This window comes from Helianthus annuus, chromosome 12, assembly GCF_002127325.2.
Source record: "Helianthus annuus cultivar XRQ/B chromosome 12, HanXRQr2.0-SUNRISE, whole genome shotgun sequence".
NCBI classification, from domain to species: Eukaryota; Viridiplantae; Streptophyta; class Magnoliopsida; order Asterales; family Asteraceae; genus Helianthus; species Helianthus annuus.
Genome location: NC_035444.2, coordinates 60,617,505 through 60,635,980, shown reverse-complemented (window position 1 = coordinate 60,635,980; position 18,476 = coordinate 60,617,505). Strand labels below are relative to the sequence as shown.

Sequence of the window (18,476 nt, the reverse complement as noted above, 5' to 3'; positions counted from 1 at the left end):
TCAATAAATAATGAGTCTCTAATAAAACAGCAAACGTGCAAACATTAAAACATTTAATCCCCTAGATCGACAAAACCACTTTCACGACGATCAAGTTGGGTATATAATTCTAGACGCCACCTATACATGGTCTCCCATCCAGCCGCAGACATGCTAATGTTGCGAAAATTCCAATAAGGCATGATTGTAGGCATTGGGTACCCTCCTTGTAATTCCACCATGACATAATGGTTCTCGTCATTTACTAGGGCAATTGTAAGAGCTCTGTGATGTTGAATCTCTTCTGGACTGTCACACCCCTATTTTCCACGTGTCACCGGTGGGCCCGATGGGGGTATCGTGACGTAGTTGATATCGTCATAGTCAAACAATACAATATTTAAATGCACAGCGGAAGCAAAAAGATAGATTTATTTCAACCAAATAAAATTGTAATATCCAGTATCACAACAGTTGAAACAGATCCACAAGCGGATCAAAAGAAAAAGGAAACTTGTTTAACAGATTTAATTGCATCCAAGCTTGCAAGACTCTAAATGATGCTAAGGAGAGGCCAGCCTATTACGCGTAGTACCTGCACTTAACCTTTTTGGAAAAATACGTCAGTTTACACTAGTAAATACAATTCAACTGACTCATTTTGAAAAGGTTTAAAATTGATTTAAATGCACATGGCACAAAAGATTTTTATAACTTGGGATAATTATTTGAATATAAACTTGTAAAAGATTCACATGTTTCTTATGCGTTCAGTAGCCCGGGTCTACACCGGGTTAAAGATCAATAGACACACCACATGATATAATCCCGCAGCGGTTTAACCCAAAACCGGCGGTTATACCTTAATATTTATTTATGCACAACGAGTGTACGCCTACACCCGCATGCTTAGGTCATGGCCATTTCGTAAAATGATGCCAAGGATATCCGGGACATGGTCATTAACCCCCCAAAGGCTTTAAGCAAACAAAACAATTTTAACGGGTCATTTCAATGATTTAATCTACATTTGATTAAAGATTAAATGCCCAACCAAGCGGTATTTTATATACCGTACCCCAAGCCCGTATAGGGAAAATAAGTTAAAAGTATTTACCTGAGCAAGTATAGTCACAATAAGCAAGTGCAAATAGCTTTTACTGGGTCTCCTAAGCTTAGACTGGTTAGTTTTAAAGAAAGAATACGATTTAAACGCATGATTAAGCGAGGACCGTCTTAGAATGTGGTTTTGACCCGACAAGCTCGTATGCTTGTTTAATATGGGTAACTTAAACACATTCTGTATTTTAAGACAAAAATGATATGGGTTGACCCGTTTCGGCTAATATGTGTAAACTAGTTACATAAGCCGATCCGAACGCAAAAAGTGCGTAACGAGTAACCATAAGAGTCATATACAAGCTTCCTAAGTTAATATGCCTTAAATATGTTGTGACATTAGTAAGATGTCTTCTATTATGCCCAAAATGATTTTAAACGCAAACTATACCCCGTAAGGGCATTTTGGTCATTTTAAAGGGTGTAAAAGAGTTTAATTAGTAACCTGAATTACAGGTCTGATTAAATCAGTAAATATACTCATTTTAATAGGTTATAACAATAGGGTATCATTTATGTGTGAAATTTATTAATTTTAACCATTCTATGCACCGTAGGGGCATTTTGGTAATTTCACATAAGCCTAAAAGGTCAAAACTGGAAATCTGAGTTTAGGACTTTTGCCTACTGTTAAGTTATAAAAATTTACTGAGAAAATCAGTAGGCATCAACCCTTATATCCTTAAACTAGTTTTGATACATACTATGTGTTAAAAACGCTTAAAAAGGCGATTTGGAGCCATTTTCGGGTTTTGTATAGAAAGCTGATATTTTTAATATTCCAGAAGGCTCAAAATAATTTATTTAACATATTGAATCAGTAGAAAAAGGTTTGGGGTCAATAGGATTTATAAAACTCATTTTATAGCCCAAAAGGGCAAAACCGGCATTAACCGAAATAAGCTAAGAACTCTAAGTTATGCTCAGCCTAAAATAAATAAAAATCTCTAAAAATCACAAAATATTATTTTACATCAGTAGGTAAAAAGTTTGATATTAAAATTTGGGTTTAGATATGTTATATGCTAATTATGCCATTAAATTACTAAAAAGTTTCTTATTTACGCTAATGAGCATAACTTCTATTCTAGACCTCAAACTGATATCAAATTTTGGGTACAAGTTTATAAATCAGTAGCAAATGTTCCTACTCTTTTACTTTTTCAAAAATCACATTTTAAGGTGTAAAGGGCATAATAGTCAACATTTAGGCGATTAACGGAAACTTGCATAATAATTGGACAACTAATGAACCAAGCCGTACAATCACAGAGGCTTATACTAACATGTAATTAGGTCCGAAAGAGACTCTAAGGCAATCCTAAACTTGGCTTAAATGGGTCAGAACGGAAAGTCAAAGTATAAGTCAACCTATGTGACTTTCGGTCCCAAACCGAGCCTAAACTGAAAATTGTCGGGTTGAACATGTTTAGACATGTTCATATATTAATTACCAAGTTATATTAATGATAAAACGGGTTGTATGGATCCTACATTGCTAATTATGTATTTATTTGAAATAAAGCTTTCTGTTGACTTTTTGTAATTAGCTTTGACCCGACAATTGACATAGAGTGGGAATCTAAGAATACCCTTTTAAGGATTTATTACCCACATAATTACCTACTTACAGGTATTTTTAATTCAAGATTTGACTGGATAATTATTGAGTAATCTCAAAGTCAAACCTTAATTACGACGGTTTGACTTTTAGCTAATTAATTAAGCTAAACTAAATTAAAAAGGATTAAGGACACTTACAAAGGTCCTAAGTAGGATTAGAAATCTTAAGAATACTGGTTGAAGTCCTGAGAAACTCCAGAGCACTGCTTCAAGTGAGTTGCAAATGAAGGATCAAATGTTGCAACTTTGCTCACCTTATATAGTGACTCCAAATCTTTAGGATGATGTCAAACAAGTCTACCATGGTCATGAGATCCTCCCAGGTGTCCCTATGAAGCTAAAAACCAGTTACAAGACCCTTGATTTTCGAAAACCATTCATATAAGGCGGTGGAACAGGCTGAACAGGCAGCTGTCCACTTCTGCTGCCAGCGACAGGCTTACAGACCGTAAGCCGAAGCCCTCGCGGTCCGTATGATCCTCTTGCGGACCGTATGCTTATATGGATACGGTCCGTAACCGACCCTGGTCTGATGCACCCAGATATGATCCTTGCGGACCGTAAGCCTGGACCCTTGCGGTCCGTAACCGATGGTCTGAGGACAAAATTTGCGAACTTTAAAGCTTGGACCATTGACGTGCGTGAAGTGTGTTATATTTTTTATGTATATTTAAGCCCCTTTTTTTTACACTTTTAGCCAAGTTTTAAATTTATAAAACACGATATTTACTAACACTAAACACACATATGGGCAAGTGCACCCATCGTGGACGTAGTATAGTGTTGGTAAGATACCGAGGTCGTCCAAGGACACAAGAGCTTTTAATACCGGTTTATCCTCAACGTCTAATCAAATCAAAAAGTGAGAGAAAATGTTTTTTAAACTAAGAAAATAAAAACTAACTAAATGCTGAAAAATAAAAATAAAATAAAAACAGATAGACAAGATGAATCACTTGGATCCGACACGTGTATTAGTATAACCTTTGATTATTTTCGCACTTTTGCACTTGTTTAAGAGATTATCTTAGTTATTGTAGTAGGCCCCTCTTTTGAAGGCGACGTTACCCTCAACCCAGTAGTTTGAGTCAGCAAGGATACAATCCTAAAGGGTCGGATTATTGAAAGATAATGAATTAAGTTATTAATGCAAATTGTGGTAGGCCCCGCTTTCGGCGGTGACGTTACCCTCGGCTAAGTAGTCTGAGTCAGCAGGGATACAGTCCTAAATAGCCGGGTTATAGTATTAATAGTAGTTAACTTATGAGGGGGTCAAAGAGTTTGGATCCCCGCCATCCAATACCTATGGGCATTGAAGGAGATCCTACTAAATTTGACTCAGGTCCCTTGCAGGACCTCTAAACGCTGAACAAGGGCAAGACCCTTACCAAACCGTTCCCTTAACCCCCGACCAGGTAGCCAACATACCTCCATATAGACCGTGGAGATATGAATGGTGAAAATCTTTTATTTTATATAGACAGTAAAATAATGCCAAGACACCACGGACAAACGATAAGGAAAGATCACCTTCAACATAAGCAACTAGTTATTAAAGTCATTAATACAAAACCAAATAAAAAGTGCAAAAGATTAAAAATAAAAAGTATTATACTAAACACTTGTCTTCACCAAGTGATGTAAGAGACTTAGGCAAACATGGCCTTGATTGTCAAGAACTCTTACGATCAATCTTGGATCCCGAGACGACTCACACACTCTACGATGGACAATGGATGATGGTGGTGGATGATGGTGTTATGGTGGTGGTGGGTGGTGGATGAAGTGTGAGAGAGGTGGTGTGCCAAGGGATGAGATGGAATGAAACCAAGCACTCCTATTTATAGGCTGAACAGAAGGCTGGGCACGGCCCCGTGTCCGCTGGACACGCCCCCGTGCCCGTCTGACACTCTCTCTCCTCATTAATTGTAATTCGCAATTACAATTAATGCGCCTGCTGTACTTTCACCACGCCCCCGTGCCCGCTGGACACGGCCCCGTGGTGGGCAATGGAAGCTTCTATAAGTTTGTCTTTTATGCTGCTTCTTGGGCACGGCCCCGTGCTGGCTGAGCACGGGGCGTGTTCAGACTTCTGCTTTCTCTTCTTTGTCTTGGAGGATGCCGTTGAGGGTCCGGGCAGTCTACTTTTATTCCTTTTCTTGTATTTATGCTAGAATTAGTTGTCTTTTTGCTTCTTTTGTGAATTTGAGCTCATTTCATCCTGAAAATACAAAAGAAAGACAAAAACACTCTTTTTCCAACATTAGTACTTAAAAAGGGTTAGTTTTATGCCTTAATTGATGTGATTTATATGTTGGATTTTACACACATCAAATACCCCCACACTTGAACTTTTGCTTGTCCTCAAGCAAAACTCTTTAAATGTGGCTTACACTCCCAAATGGAATAGGTAGAAGAGAAAGTTTTTGGCTTGTCATAGAGTGTCGGGAATCCAAGATCTTTGTAAGTTTTATTTTTATTTATTTACAATCCTATTCGTTATGATTTATTTAGAACGTTTCACAAGGTAAATTACTTATTCGGGCATAGCATGCCTTATTAAAATTCCATTTATATACAAGTTCACATACCTCACGGGAGATCACTCAACACTCGGCCGAAGGTGTAATTTTTTTAGTGAATCACTCGAGAGCGGCATGGAACTTACGCCTTCCATAGGCTTGCCAAGCAATCAATCCTCCTCCTTTTTAACTTTTTACCTTTGTAAATATCAAGAGGACTTTTTGGGTGAAGGGTTAGGCTTGGGTTAAAGGTGGGTGGTTGGGTTAGTGGTTAGTGAAAGGGCGAAAATCGTAAAAAAGCGTCGGTTTTCGTGATACACCTTGTTTTTAGTGACTTTTTATTTTGAAGTATTTTTCCAAACAAGCTTTTATATAGCTTTTGTTTGTTCTTGACTTCATCATTTTTTTTTTGGAAAGTCACATAAAATAGCGAGCTTACGAAAAACCGAGCTTGTTACTAAAATAAAGGGTGAAAAATAAAAAAAAAGGTTTTTGGTGGGTAAAAAGGGTTTTTAGGGTAATGAAATGAAAGGTTTAGGCTCAAAGGGGCTAACTAGGGGGATTTTGGGTAGGTGGTAAAAAAAATGAAAAATAATGGTGTAGAAAGAAAAATATGGTTAGTCCTAATGCCTCCATCACTTACTTACTTGGGTTTAAGTTGGTAAGGACCGGGAATGTATCGTCGTGGCAAGTTCTAGAGTTGTAAGAACCAAGCGGCTATTCACACAAGAAACGAAAAATGAGCATTTAGTCTAAAGATGTATATTTGTATGCTCAATAAAGGCTCAAAACTCACTTTTGTGGGAATGGGTTTTTAATGTGATCAAGTATATATAATCGAATTTTTAACTAGACTTGTTATGCCGTTTCGTAATTTTCTTATGTTGGTTCTTTGTTATCACGACGCTATCGGTTGTAAATTTGTAAAAATATAACCTTTTTAGAACTTGTTATTCCCAAATTAAACCAAGACAAGTAAAAAAACGAAAAGTTTTTGAAAAAATTTGGGGTGTTTAGAGGTTCCAATAGAGTTTTGTGTAAGGCTTGTAATTAGGATTTGCAAATTTCAAGGTTTTAGCATCCCCCCCCCCACACTTAAATTACACATTGTCCTCAATGTGTCCCAAAAATAAGGTTTTCGGTTGATTAGAATGTGTAAAAGTGGGTTAAAAAGCAAAGATTTATGTTACTGGCATCCTGGACACGGCCCCGTGGTGACCGGGCACGGCCCCGTGGTCAGGTGCCAGTAACAGAAATTAAAGAACTAAGACAGAAGCCTGGACACGAGGGCGTGTCCGCTGAACACGACCCGTGTCCAGTTACCTGAACTGGGCGTTTTTCTGCAGGTGGCTCAGCACGGGGCCGTGTTGGTTGGGCACGGCCCGTGTTAAGCCTTCTGTGATGGAGATTTGTGTCGGGTTGCTCTGTTCTTTGTGCATGGGGCCATTTTTCTCGTTCCCTTTTTCATCCATTACCACCATGAGTGTGTTTTATTCATTAATAACCATCAATCTTAGAAACCATCATATCATTGCAAACATAGAGAATTACATATAGTTAGCTAAATAACTAGGGGATACATGAGGTTATCATAAAGGTTCTACTTATTTAGGAGAATTTCGGAAATAGCTTCACGATGTAGTAACACCCTTTAGCCGACGGCTCCTCGGTTGTTGTTCAAAGCCACTCTTCTATCTCCCTTGGGAGGTAGAAGGTAGCTTCATTCTCTTCAGTGGCTTGAGGAGGAACACTCACCGGGACTCCTTGCACCACCCTTTGTTGAGGCATTTGGTGCATGGCGTGCCATTCGGCCGGAATGATGACCTCGGGCACTACATTCCACGCTCTTTGGGTTATCACGGGAACCAAAGGCGGGTTTAACCTCTGGTGCAGGAGGTTTACTTCTCGAAGACAGCCCTCCAATCCTACCGTCAGATGATTAATACGGTCCACTAATGCTTCTTCTACTCCCGTCATTTCGTCTATGGCTTCCCTCAAGGCGTAAACGTAGTTTACTAGGGAATCTTCTGCTGTGGACGACCTTCTTCCATTTCGGTTATTTCGTGAAGATGATCCGCTATTCCTGCTGGCCATTTTCTGTGAAAGAAACCGAAGATAACTAAACTTTTTCAGAACAGTACCTCGAACACGGCCCCGTGCTCACTGAGCACGGCCCCGTGTTCAGTTGTCTGCAGGATTTTTGTCTAACAATTCTTGGGTTTTAAATTATTTTAACTTCTTTTAACTGTCGTTTAAGCTTAGATAATTTAAAACAAAGTTATGGAACTAACTTTAAACAAGAATCCGCAGCCAATAATCTTACAAACTTCACATAGAAGATTGGAATCATGGGGTTTCCAAGCTTCTATGGAGGAGATGTTTTGAAAAATTTTGAAAGAAGGAGAAATGAACAAAAGTGGAAAAGACAAGATGGTCCTTGGGAATCTTCTTTTAGCACTTACCTAGGATGGTATATGTGAAGATCCCAAGAATCTCTGTTCAGTGAATTGGTCAAAAATGAGCAGGAATCAGGCTGCATTTAAAGAAAACGACAGCACACTGGACACGGCCCCGTGTTCAGAGAAAATCCTGACACATTTTGTCCGTATTCTGACAAAATCAGCAGAGAATCTTCTGAGTGAGCACGGGGTCGTGTTGACCGGACACGGCCCCGTGTCGGGAGGCTGTTTTATGGAGTTTGTTGCTCCTAAGGAGCTTATTTATATCGGGTGGTTCTTGATTTGTTGGAACAACCCCAAAGTGCCTAAGATACCTTAATTGTCCTATACTAAGGCGAGAACGCAAGAGGTTATCGGTGAGGGTAATTCCTATTTTTATTCTAGGTGGACAAGTCCAACCCTTTTCCGGGCTCTCGTTAAAGAAGGTGTATGCCGAATCGCTCAGGTCTATGTATGCATCGAACGAAGTCGATGGGGAGTCCTTCACGGCACAATCGGCACAGGGACGACTATCGTCCAAGTCTTTTCTAGGTATGAAGGTATTTTCAGGAGCAGCGAGGTTGTCGGAATGCGGTTCCAACATTTCCTCATGGTCATCATCTTGGGGCGGATCAATAAAATCCTTCCTAAGTTCTTTTGACCAATTTAGAATTAGCTCTTCTAGTTGAAATAATTCGTCAAGGAGCATTTCCCCTAGAATATCTGGCTGGGCGCATTCGAGGGAGAGATAGTGCTTATTTTTACTTTCGCCCCTCTTAAGGTTATAAGGAATCGGTGGGTCTATATAGTGGGGCCTATAATTTAGAAAATAACATTTTAATTCTTCATGTTCGCCTCCACATAATCGACACCACATACCATAAGAGTGCCGAAAGTAAAAGGAATTACTATCACCCATGTTTGTGTCAGAAATTACCAACCGCCGGGATCTAACGGTTCTGTTTTCAGTAAGAGAATCTTGGGCACGTGGGCGTGTTGAGTGGACACGGCCCCGTGTTCAGCTTACTGTCTGACTTAAAACAGGATTGCCAGTTCCAATGATTGAGCACAGGGGCGTGTTCAGCAGGCACGGCCCCGTGCTGAGCTCTGCAGAAGCTGAAAAACTAAGAAAAATCCTAAAAATTAAAAAGAAAAATAAAAATATGATTAGGCCGTTGATTCCTAACTTTCTTAAAATCCTTGTGTCCCCGGCAACGGCGCCAAAAACTTGATGTGCGTGAAGTGTGTTATATTTTTGATGTATATTTAAGCCCTTTTTTTTTACACTTTTAGCCAAGTTTTAAATTTATAAAACACGATATTTACTAACACTAAACACACATATGGGCAAGTGCACCCATCGTGGACGTAGTATAGTGTTGGTAAGATACCGAGGTCGTCCAAGGACACAAGAGCTTTTAATACCGGTTTATCCTCAACGTCTAATCAAATCAAAAGGTGAGAGAAAATGTTTTTTAAACTAAGAAAATAAAAACTAACTAAATGCTGAAAAATAAAAATAAAATAAAAACAGATAGACAAGATGAATCACTTGGATCCGACACGTGTATTAGTATAACCTTTGATTATTTTCGCACTTTTGCACTTGTTTAAGAGATTATCTTAGTTATTGTAGTAGGCCCCTCTTTTGAAAGCGACGTTACCCTCAACCCAGTAGTTTGAGTCAGCAAGGATACAATCCTAAAGGGTCAGATTATTGAAAGATAATGAATTAAGTTATTAATGCAAATTGTGGTAGGCCCCGCTTTCGGCGGTGACGTTACCCTCGGCTAAGTAGTCTGAGTCAGCAGGGATACAGTCCTAAATAGCCGGGTTATAGTATTAATAGTAGTTAACTTATGAGGGGGTCAAAGAGTTTGGATCCCCGCCATCCAATACCTATGGGCATTGAAGGAGATCCTACTAAATTTGACCCAGGTCCCTTGCAGGACCTCTAAACGCTGAACAAGGGCAAGACCCTTACCAAACCGTTCCCTTAACCCCCGACCAGGTAGCCAACATACCTCCATATAGACCGTGGAGATATGAATGGTGAAAATCTTTTATTTTATATAGACAGTAAAATAATGTCAAGACACCACGGACAAACGATAAGGAAAGATCACCTTCAACATAAGCAACTAGTTATTAAAGTCATTAATACAAAACCAAATAAAAAGTGCAAAAGATTAAAAATAAAAAGTATTATACTAAACACTTGTCTTCACCAAGTGATGTAAGAGACTTAGGCAAACATGGCCTTGATTGTCAAGAACTCTTACGATCAATCTTGGATCCCGAGACGACTCACACACTCTACGATGGACAATGGATGATGGTGGTGGATGATGGTGTTATGGTGGTGGTGGGTGGTGGATGAAGTGTGAGAAAGGTGGTGTGCCAAGGGATGAGATGGAATGAAACCAAGCACTCCTATTTATAGGCTGAACAGAAGGCTGGGCACGGCCCCGTGTCCGCTGGACACGCCCCCGTGCCCGTCTGACACTCTCTCTCCTCATTAATTGTAATTCGCAATTACAATTAATGCGCCTGCTGTACTTTCACCACGCCCCCGTGCCCGCTCGACACGGCCCCGTGGTGGGCAATGGAAGCTTCTATAAGTTTGTCTTTTATGTTGCTTCTTGGGCACGGCCCCGTGCTGGCTGAGCACTGACGGGTGGTCCTTTGGACAACCCTTAAGCATGTTAAAAGATGAAATAATCCTCCATTTAACCGTGTAATTATCTTGAATTAGATAACTACGATGCTTATGTTTCAGGTACGATTTAGGAGCTAAAAGATGGATAAAAGGCAGTTTTGGAGGCTTTGGTGGAGAACGGGTCGAGAGGAGAACAAAAGAAACAACAAAGGAGACAAAGCAGCTGACTACCGTAAATTACGGTCCTGCCGTAATTTACGGTAAACATGGATTTGGCATTTTTCTTCACCGTAACACAGGCTCTCCATGCCGTAAAGGAAGTATGTCCACCGTAAATTACGGTGGAGCCGTAATTTACGGTGGAGCCTGCGAGCAAAAAGTGTAACTGCCATTTTTAAGTGGTTTTGGGAGTGTCTTTTCATATATCTCATCATTGGACGGTTCTTGGAGAGCATAGGGGCGAATTTTGGCTTGTGACTTGGTTTGTGAACAATTTCTATCATTCGGTTTGTTATTTCGATTCGTATGAACAATAGTTTGATTATGATGATGATTCACCGAGCCATGTCCGACTAAACTCTTCGGTGATCATCTTAGGTGAATGTTTCTTGAACTTTTGTGTGTTTAATTCCTGCATTTCTAGAATGATATCTTGCGTTGCTTGAATGTCATGGTGTATGTTTGATTGTTTGTAGTTTGTTAATCAATATTGCAATTTCTAGTCTTAATCGTACGTTCTTGGTGCCGTTGGCAACTGAGATATTATCACGGGAAGGGTTAGGGTTGGTTATTGATTAATAGGTCATCGGGAAACAACCTCGCGTTTATCTAATCCGAGTACTTTGTTCCCTTTTATCACTTCAATCATATATACACGAGTTATGTCTATGTAACTCTTTCTAGTGGAATTACACACAACTGTTTAAAGAAACTGAACCCTAAGGTGATCATTGTTCTCTCCTAATTGTTTTACAACCAACTTTGATTTGAATTAGTTTTTAATTTAGTCTTCTAAAACAACAATCCAAACTCTTGAATTTTAATTTTGCTGCAATTTAGTCTAATAATTAGTTTAAGTACAAAGCTATACAATCGACACATCTTCCACATACTCCCTGAGTTCGATACCCTACTACCACTAACTACAGTTGTTTGGGGATTAAATTTGCGTGACCCACGACTTCACGTCAAATTTTGGCGCCGTTGCCGGGGAGTAGTGCGCAACGTGTGTTAGTTTAATAGTTTTGTTTGTTATTTTCGGGTTTACGTTGGTTGTGTTTAGTGTGCAGGTACTTCAGGTGTATGCATACTAGAGGCTCTCACAGGTCATCACTGCTATCGTTTGATCCGGAAATTGAAAGAACGCTACGACAAAACCGAGTTTTAGTGCGAGAAAACAAAATCATTGGTTCACCCACTTCACCCATTACACCGAGAAACATAATGGCTGATTCTCAAATTCCAACTACAACCAGTCAATCATCTTCATCCTTTATACCTACTTCCACCCAATCATCACCAAACACTACATTACCTAATACCACTGCTGAATTTACACCATCCAATGTCACCCAACCAATCACCACTCAAACTGAGCCTACTATCACCTACGATCCATCCACCACAATCCCACCATTATCTCACTTCTTTCCCCCAACTACGGGTCAATCATCATCCACCTTCACAATTGCACCCAATTCAACTATCGTGCATACTACTTCATCTTTTAGACCACAACAACAACAGTCGGGCTTTCAGTATTCGACCATCCCATTTGGGCAGACCTCGGGAATTCAAGGAGATGGTTATGATGAGGGATTTGAAGATTATGAGGGTTATGAAGATGATGGGTACGGTTATGGAGGTTATGGTGATCAAGGGGAGTTTGGGTATTTGCAAAGTCAATCTCAAGGGATGGCAAGTGTTGGTGGAATGCCACAACAACAAATTATACCACAACACATTCGGCCAAGACCACAAGGGCCACCAATACAACAACCTATTCCATTGCAACAAGTTCGGCCACAACATGTACAACCACAATTTCAAAGGCCGATTCAATACCCACCGATGCCCCAACAACCAATTGCACCACAAGGGCCTATACCAAGACCAATGGGTCCTATTCGTCCAAGGGGTCGATTGGGTGTTCCAAGAAGGCATCTTAGGGAACAAGCAAGGGGAATAGAGGCACATTTCAGGCCAATCATTACTCAAAACCCTTCACCGGTGGTTATCCCTCACAACAACCAAGGGAGAACTTTTGAAGTAAGAACAAACTCGTTGCAAAGTTTACCGAAGTACAAAGGGTTAGCAACGGAGGAGCCGTATTTCCATCTAGAGGCCTATGACTCAATTTGCAACACTTTTGGGAGTCAAGGTTTTTCGGCCGATGAAGTCAAGTTGGTCTTATTTCAGTTTTCTTTGGAGGATAAGGCAAAGAAGTGGTTCTACACTTTGCCTTCGGCATCTATTTACACTTGGGGGGAAATGCAACAAACTTTCTTAGACGAATTCTATACCGCCCAAAAGACTAATGATGCTAGAAAGGGGTTGAGGAGCTTCCAACAACAACATGGTGAGATGTTCCATGAAGCGTTCGAACGATTCAATATGATGATAAAGAATTGCCCTCACCATGGAATCGAATTGTGGGAGTTAATGAATGCCTTTCACGAGGGGTTGAGTGCCGAAGATGCTCGCGATTTGATGTCCATTACCGGTGGGACTTTTGGAACAAACTATGAGAATGAAGATTGGGAGTTCTTGGAAAGCATGGCAACTACGTCAAAGAGGAAAGCTCAAGCTTCAAGAAGAGCCCGACCGACCACTAACCGACCGCAAGTGCACGCCATAGATGACGGTAATGTTCAAACCACTAACCAAATTTATGATGTTTGTGCTTTGTGTAATGAAATAGGTCATGCGGCTGAAAATTGCCAAGGGATGTTGGACGGGCAATACGAGGAAGTCCATGCGGTTCAAGGTCAAGGTCAAGGAGGAGGTGGTAGGAACTACAACAACATGAATTCTAATACCTACCACCCCGGATTGAGGAACCATCCGAATTTTCGGTATGGGAACCCATCAAATCAAGCCAACCCGAATTTCCAAGGAAACCAAGGATTTCAAAGGCAGTATCAAACGGATCAAAGCTCTTCGGGTGGAAATGAGATGATGGAGATGTTGAAGGCGATGCAAATGGAGATGCAACGAATGAACCAACGTGATGAGGTTCGGATGCAAAAGGACGAGGTTCGTGACAAAAGCATCCAATCGTTGACCACTCAAATGGGTCAACTTGCGAGTGACGTGACGATGTTAAAGAAAGCAAAAGGCCAGCTACCGAGTGATACGGTGCCAAATCCCAAGAACATAAAAAGCATTAACATCAATGTGGTAAGCACCGTTCCAAATACTAAATTTAATGAAACATTGCTAACTTCTTCGTGTCAAGTGAATGCAGGTTTGGAAAAAGATGCCGAAGTCGAGAATGATAAAGAGTATGGAGTGCCAATCGTGCCTATCCGTGTGGGAAAATTAAAAATCCCTCACGCATTGTTGGACTACGGGGCAAGCGTGAGTGTGCTACCAAGCGATCTATACGATATGTACGACTTTGGTCCACTCGAAGGTATAGACACCATGGTGAGCTTAGCGGATGGAAGTTGGAGGCGTCCACGGGGAATGGTTAGGAATATTAAGATTCAGTTGGGAGAATTTGAATACCCGGTGGATTTCCTAGTTTTGGACTATGCTTCTACCAATATGGCATCACAACAAAGGGTAATTTTAGGTCGACCGTTTCTATACGCAGCAAATGCTCAAATTAATTGTAGAGACGAGATTATTACCATGACCGAAAAGAACCGTAGGTTGTACTTTGATGTTCAAACTGGAGGGATTAGTTATGAGTCTATTGAGAGGAAGGGTGGTGAGTCTAGTGATTGTGTGAAAAAATGTGTTACAACGAATGAGAAAAAAGCACCCACCGGATCGTGAAGAAACAAATATGGGTTCAAGCAGGAGTGTATTTGATTACCCACCGAGTCAAAATGAGACGGATGCATTTTGCCCAATGACAAGCTACAGTGGGGGTGATGATAGGAACCGATTCTTTGAACCACCATAAATGGTGGTGGCACGGTCTGGCTGAAGACTCGAAACTTAGCGCTGCTCGGGAGGCAACCCGGGATTTTATATTGATCTTGTTGTTTTTATCTTTCTATGTTTCAGGGCCATGGCAACACTCAAGTGTGGGGAAGATGTACGGATATTTGGGTGAAGGTGGTGATAGGAAGTCGGATTATCTACAACATCTGTTGTGGCAAACTTCACCAGGTCGATGTACTCTTTCTTTAGTCTTGTTGTGTTCTTTAGCTTTGAAATATTGGTAGTTAGTTTGTTTGGTGGTGTCATGTTTAAAAAAAAATATATATAAAATGAAAAGTACAAAAAGAAATTTGGGTTTGAGATTAAAAGCTTTTGTGGATGTTGATTGGGTTAGTGATCAAAGCTTCCCAAAACCATACATTGGGGTCAATGTATCCCAAGTGTGGGGATGGGGGGAATTTTTTGAAGATTTTTGAAAAATTTTAGGCCAAGCAAAATAATGTGAAATCTTGACGCCCTAATTTATCCCCAAGTTAATGCACCGGCAACCCTTGTTACCCTTTTCATTCTTGGTGAGAGTTGTAGCCACACTTGTACATAAATAATTATCTTTGATGAGAGTGGCTACGGGTGGGGGTGTGTTAGAACTTGTGCTTGAATGCGATTTGAATCCTTAGTTAAACATGAATGTAGAAAGGATAAGGGCATTAGGTAGCCTCGTCGTTGGTGTGAGCGAGTGTGGGATTTGGGGGGTTGGACCTCATAAGTTATATATATGAGCATGGTAGTGAGAGGGGCGGGGGTTTGGTCATTTAGTTGCCCATTTTGTGCCTTTAAAGCTTATCATTTGTTTCCCCTAGCTACTTACTTGAAAATCTACCCAAATTTGACCCGGTCTTATAGTATTAGTGATAGAATTAGTAGTTTTGTGAGTTTGAAGTAGTTTTGGTTAATGTGTTATCGTATGATTGTGAAAAAAAAAAAAGAGAGAAAAACAATGAGAAAAAAAAGGGTTGTCTTGTATATAGTAGTGCATATTTGTTAGTTGGTTTTTGTGTTTGTAATAAAAAGACCGGGTCGAATTTTCGTTACTCATATATATTCCATTTCCTACCGATACACCTAGCCATGTTACAACCTTGAAGTTCCTTTGATTTGCATTCATGTTTGACCCATTTTAGGAGAATGAACGATTCAGGTACAAGCTTATGATTGTGCAACCACCCGTTTGCCTAGTGTGTGTCTAGCTTATCTTTGCTAGTTTTCACTTGTAGCCGAGAGGAGAGAATTTGAGAGGGGTGCATTGTTTGGGTGTTAAAAAGGGGTTGGTAAAGAAATTGCATGCTTTGCTTGGTTTGATTTGATCACTTGTTTTGAAATCATGTTGATGAGTTGCTTGGGACAAGCAACGGTTAAGTGTGGGGATGTGACGGGTGGTCCTTTGGACAACCCTTAAGCATGTTAAAAGATGAAATAATCCTCCATTTAACCGTGTAATTATCTTGAATTAGATAACTACGATGCTTATGTTTCAGGTACGATTTAGGAGCTAAAAGATGGATAAAAGGCAGTTTTGGAGGCTTTGGTGGAGAACGGGTCGAGAGGAGAACAAAAGAAACAACAAAGGAGACAAAGCAGCTGACTACCGTAAATTACGGTCCTGCCGTAATTTACGGTAAACATGGATTTGGCATTTTTCTTCACCGTAACACAGGCTCTCCATGCCGTAAAGGAAGTATGTCCACCGTAAATTACGGTGGAGCCGTAATTTACGGTGGAGCCTGCGAGCAAAAAGTGTAACTGCCATTTTTAAGTGGTTTTGGGAGTGTCTTTTCATATATCTCATCATTGGACGGTTCTTGGACAGCATAGGGGCGAATTTTGGCTTGTGACTTGGTTTGTGAACAATTTCTATCATTCGGTTTGTTATTTCGATTCGTATGAACAATAGTTTGATTATGATGATGATTCACCGAGCCATGTCCGGCTAAACTCTTCGGTGATCATCTTAGGTGAATGTTTCTTGAACTTTTGTGTGTTTAATTCCTGCATTTCTAGAATGATATCTTGCGTTGCTTGAATGTCATGGTGTATGTTTGATTGTTTGTAGTTTGTTAATCAATATTGCAATTTCTAGTCTTAATCGTACGTTCTTGGTGCCGTTGGCAACCGAGATATTATCGCGGGAAGGGTTAGGGTTGGTTATTGATTAATAGGTCATCGGGAAACAACCTCGCGTTTATCTAATCCGAGTACTTTGTTCCCTTTTATCACTTCAATCATATATACACGAGTTATGTCTATGTAACTCTTTCTAGTGGAATTACACACAACTGTTTAAAGAAACTGAACCCTAAGGTGATCATTGTTCTCTCCTAATTGTTTTACAACCAACTTTGATTTGAATTAGTTTTTAATTTAGTCTTCTAAAACAACAATCCAAACTCTTGAATTTTAATTTTTCTGCAATTTAGTCTAATAATTAGTTTAAGTACAAAGCTATACAATCGACACATCTTCCACATACTCCCTGAGTTCGATACCCTACTACCACTAACTACAGTTGTTTGGGGATTAAAATTGCGTGACCCACGACTTCACGTCAAGCACGGGGCGTGTTCAGACTTCTGCTTTCTCTTCTTTGCCTTGGAGGATGCCGTTGAGGGTCCGGGCAGTCTACTTTTATTCCTTTTCTTGTATTTATGCTAGACTTAGTTGTCTTTTTGCTTCTTTTGTGAATTTGAGCTCATTTCATCCTGAAAATACAAAAGAAAGACAAAAACACTCTTTTTCCAACATTAGTACTTAAAAAGGGTTAGTTTTATGCCTTAATTTATGTGATTTATATGTTGTATTTTACACACATCAACCATGCACTTCTTACAAGTCCGAATCTTGTGCACTTCCTTTCAGTAGAGGGTCCCTTTGCTCAGACCTTGCATACTTTGCATGCACTTACACCCCTTTGGCTCTTTGTGGAAGATTTTAAATGTCGGAAATCTCAAGAATTCACCTTGGATCCTCATGGTAGATTGGACATGCATTCTAATTCAAGTTCAATCCTTTTAATCAAGAATCTAAATTCCTGAATGTTGTAGTAATATTTAAAAAAAAAACAATTTCCATATAAAATGGAATTTTATCTATTTAGGAACAACCGGCTAATATATCTGATGTTTTTTATAACGATTTTAGGATCTTGGGATTTATAACTTGGGTCACTCAGAGGTGTTTTAATAACATGTCGCCCTTTTTAAATCCTACCATACATCTTTTATTTGATCCGGGTTCCTGACACGTTTGTCTTACATGGCATGTGTCTGTATTTTATTGGGTATGACTTTACGAGGTGTTACATGGACCACTCCAAAACGGGAAAATAGTGAAACTGCCTGACATGCTTAAAGAATGGACGATTACACCAAACTTATTGGCAATCAGAACACCTGCTTCAGGCATTTTCATCCAGTGTTCTCTTGGACAAGGCGACCCAAAGAAACACAAGTCATGATATAATGAATTTACATCCCTGAAAAAAATGCCCGCGTAGATATGATATCGATTTTGTAATCTTACACAGAAAATTACAAAATCGATATCATATCTACGCGGACATTTTTGTCAGGGATGTAAATTCATTATATCATGACTTGTGTTTCTTTGGGTCGCCTTGTCCAAAAGAACACTGGATGAAAATGCCTGAAGCAGGTGTTCTGATTGCCAATAAGTTTGGTGTAATCGTCCATTCTTTAAGCATGTCAGGCAGTTTCACTATTTTTCCGTTTTGGAGTGGTCCAGAAGAGATTCAATATCACAGAGCTCTTACAATTGCCCTAGTAAATGACGATAACCATTATGTCATGGTGGAATTACAAGGAGGGTACCCAATGCCTACAATCACGCCTTATTGGAATTTTCGCAACATTAGCATGTCTGCGGCTGGATGAGATACCATGTATAGGTGGCGTCTAGAATTATATACCTAACTTGATCGTCGTGAAAGTGGTTTTGTCGATCTAGGGG

At 40.0% G+C, this 18,476-nt stretch overlaps 1 non-coding gene across 1 annotated transcript; it reads right to left on the bottom strand.

Moving 5' to 3' along the window:
- Positions 1 to 12,879: 12,879 nt before the first annotated feature.
- On the bottom strand, positions 12,880 to 12,985 carry LOC118485210. The gene has a single exon (XR_004875515.1). It is a non-coding gene; the product is annotated as a small nucleolar RNA R71 (small nucleolar RNA).
- Between the last annotated feature and the right edge of the window lie 5,491 nt (positions 12,986 to 18,476).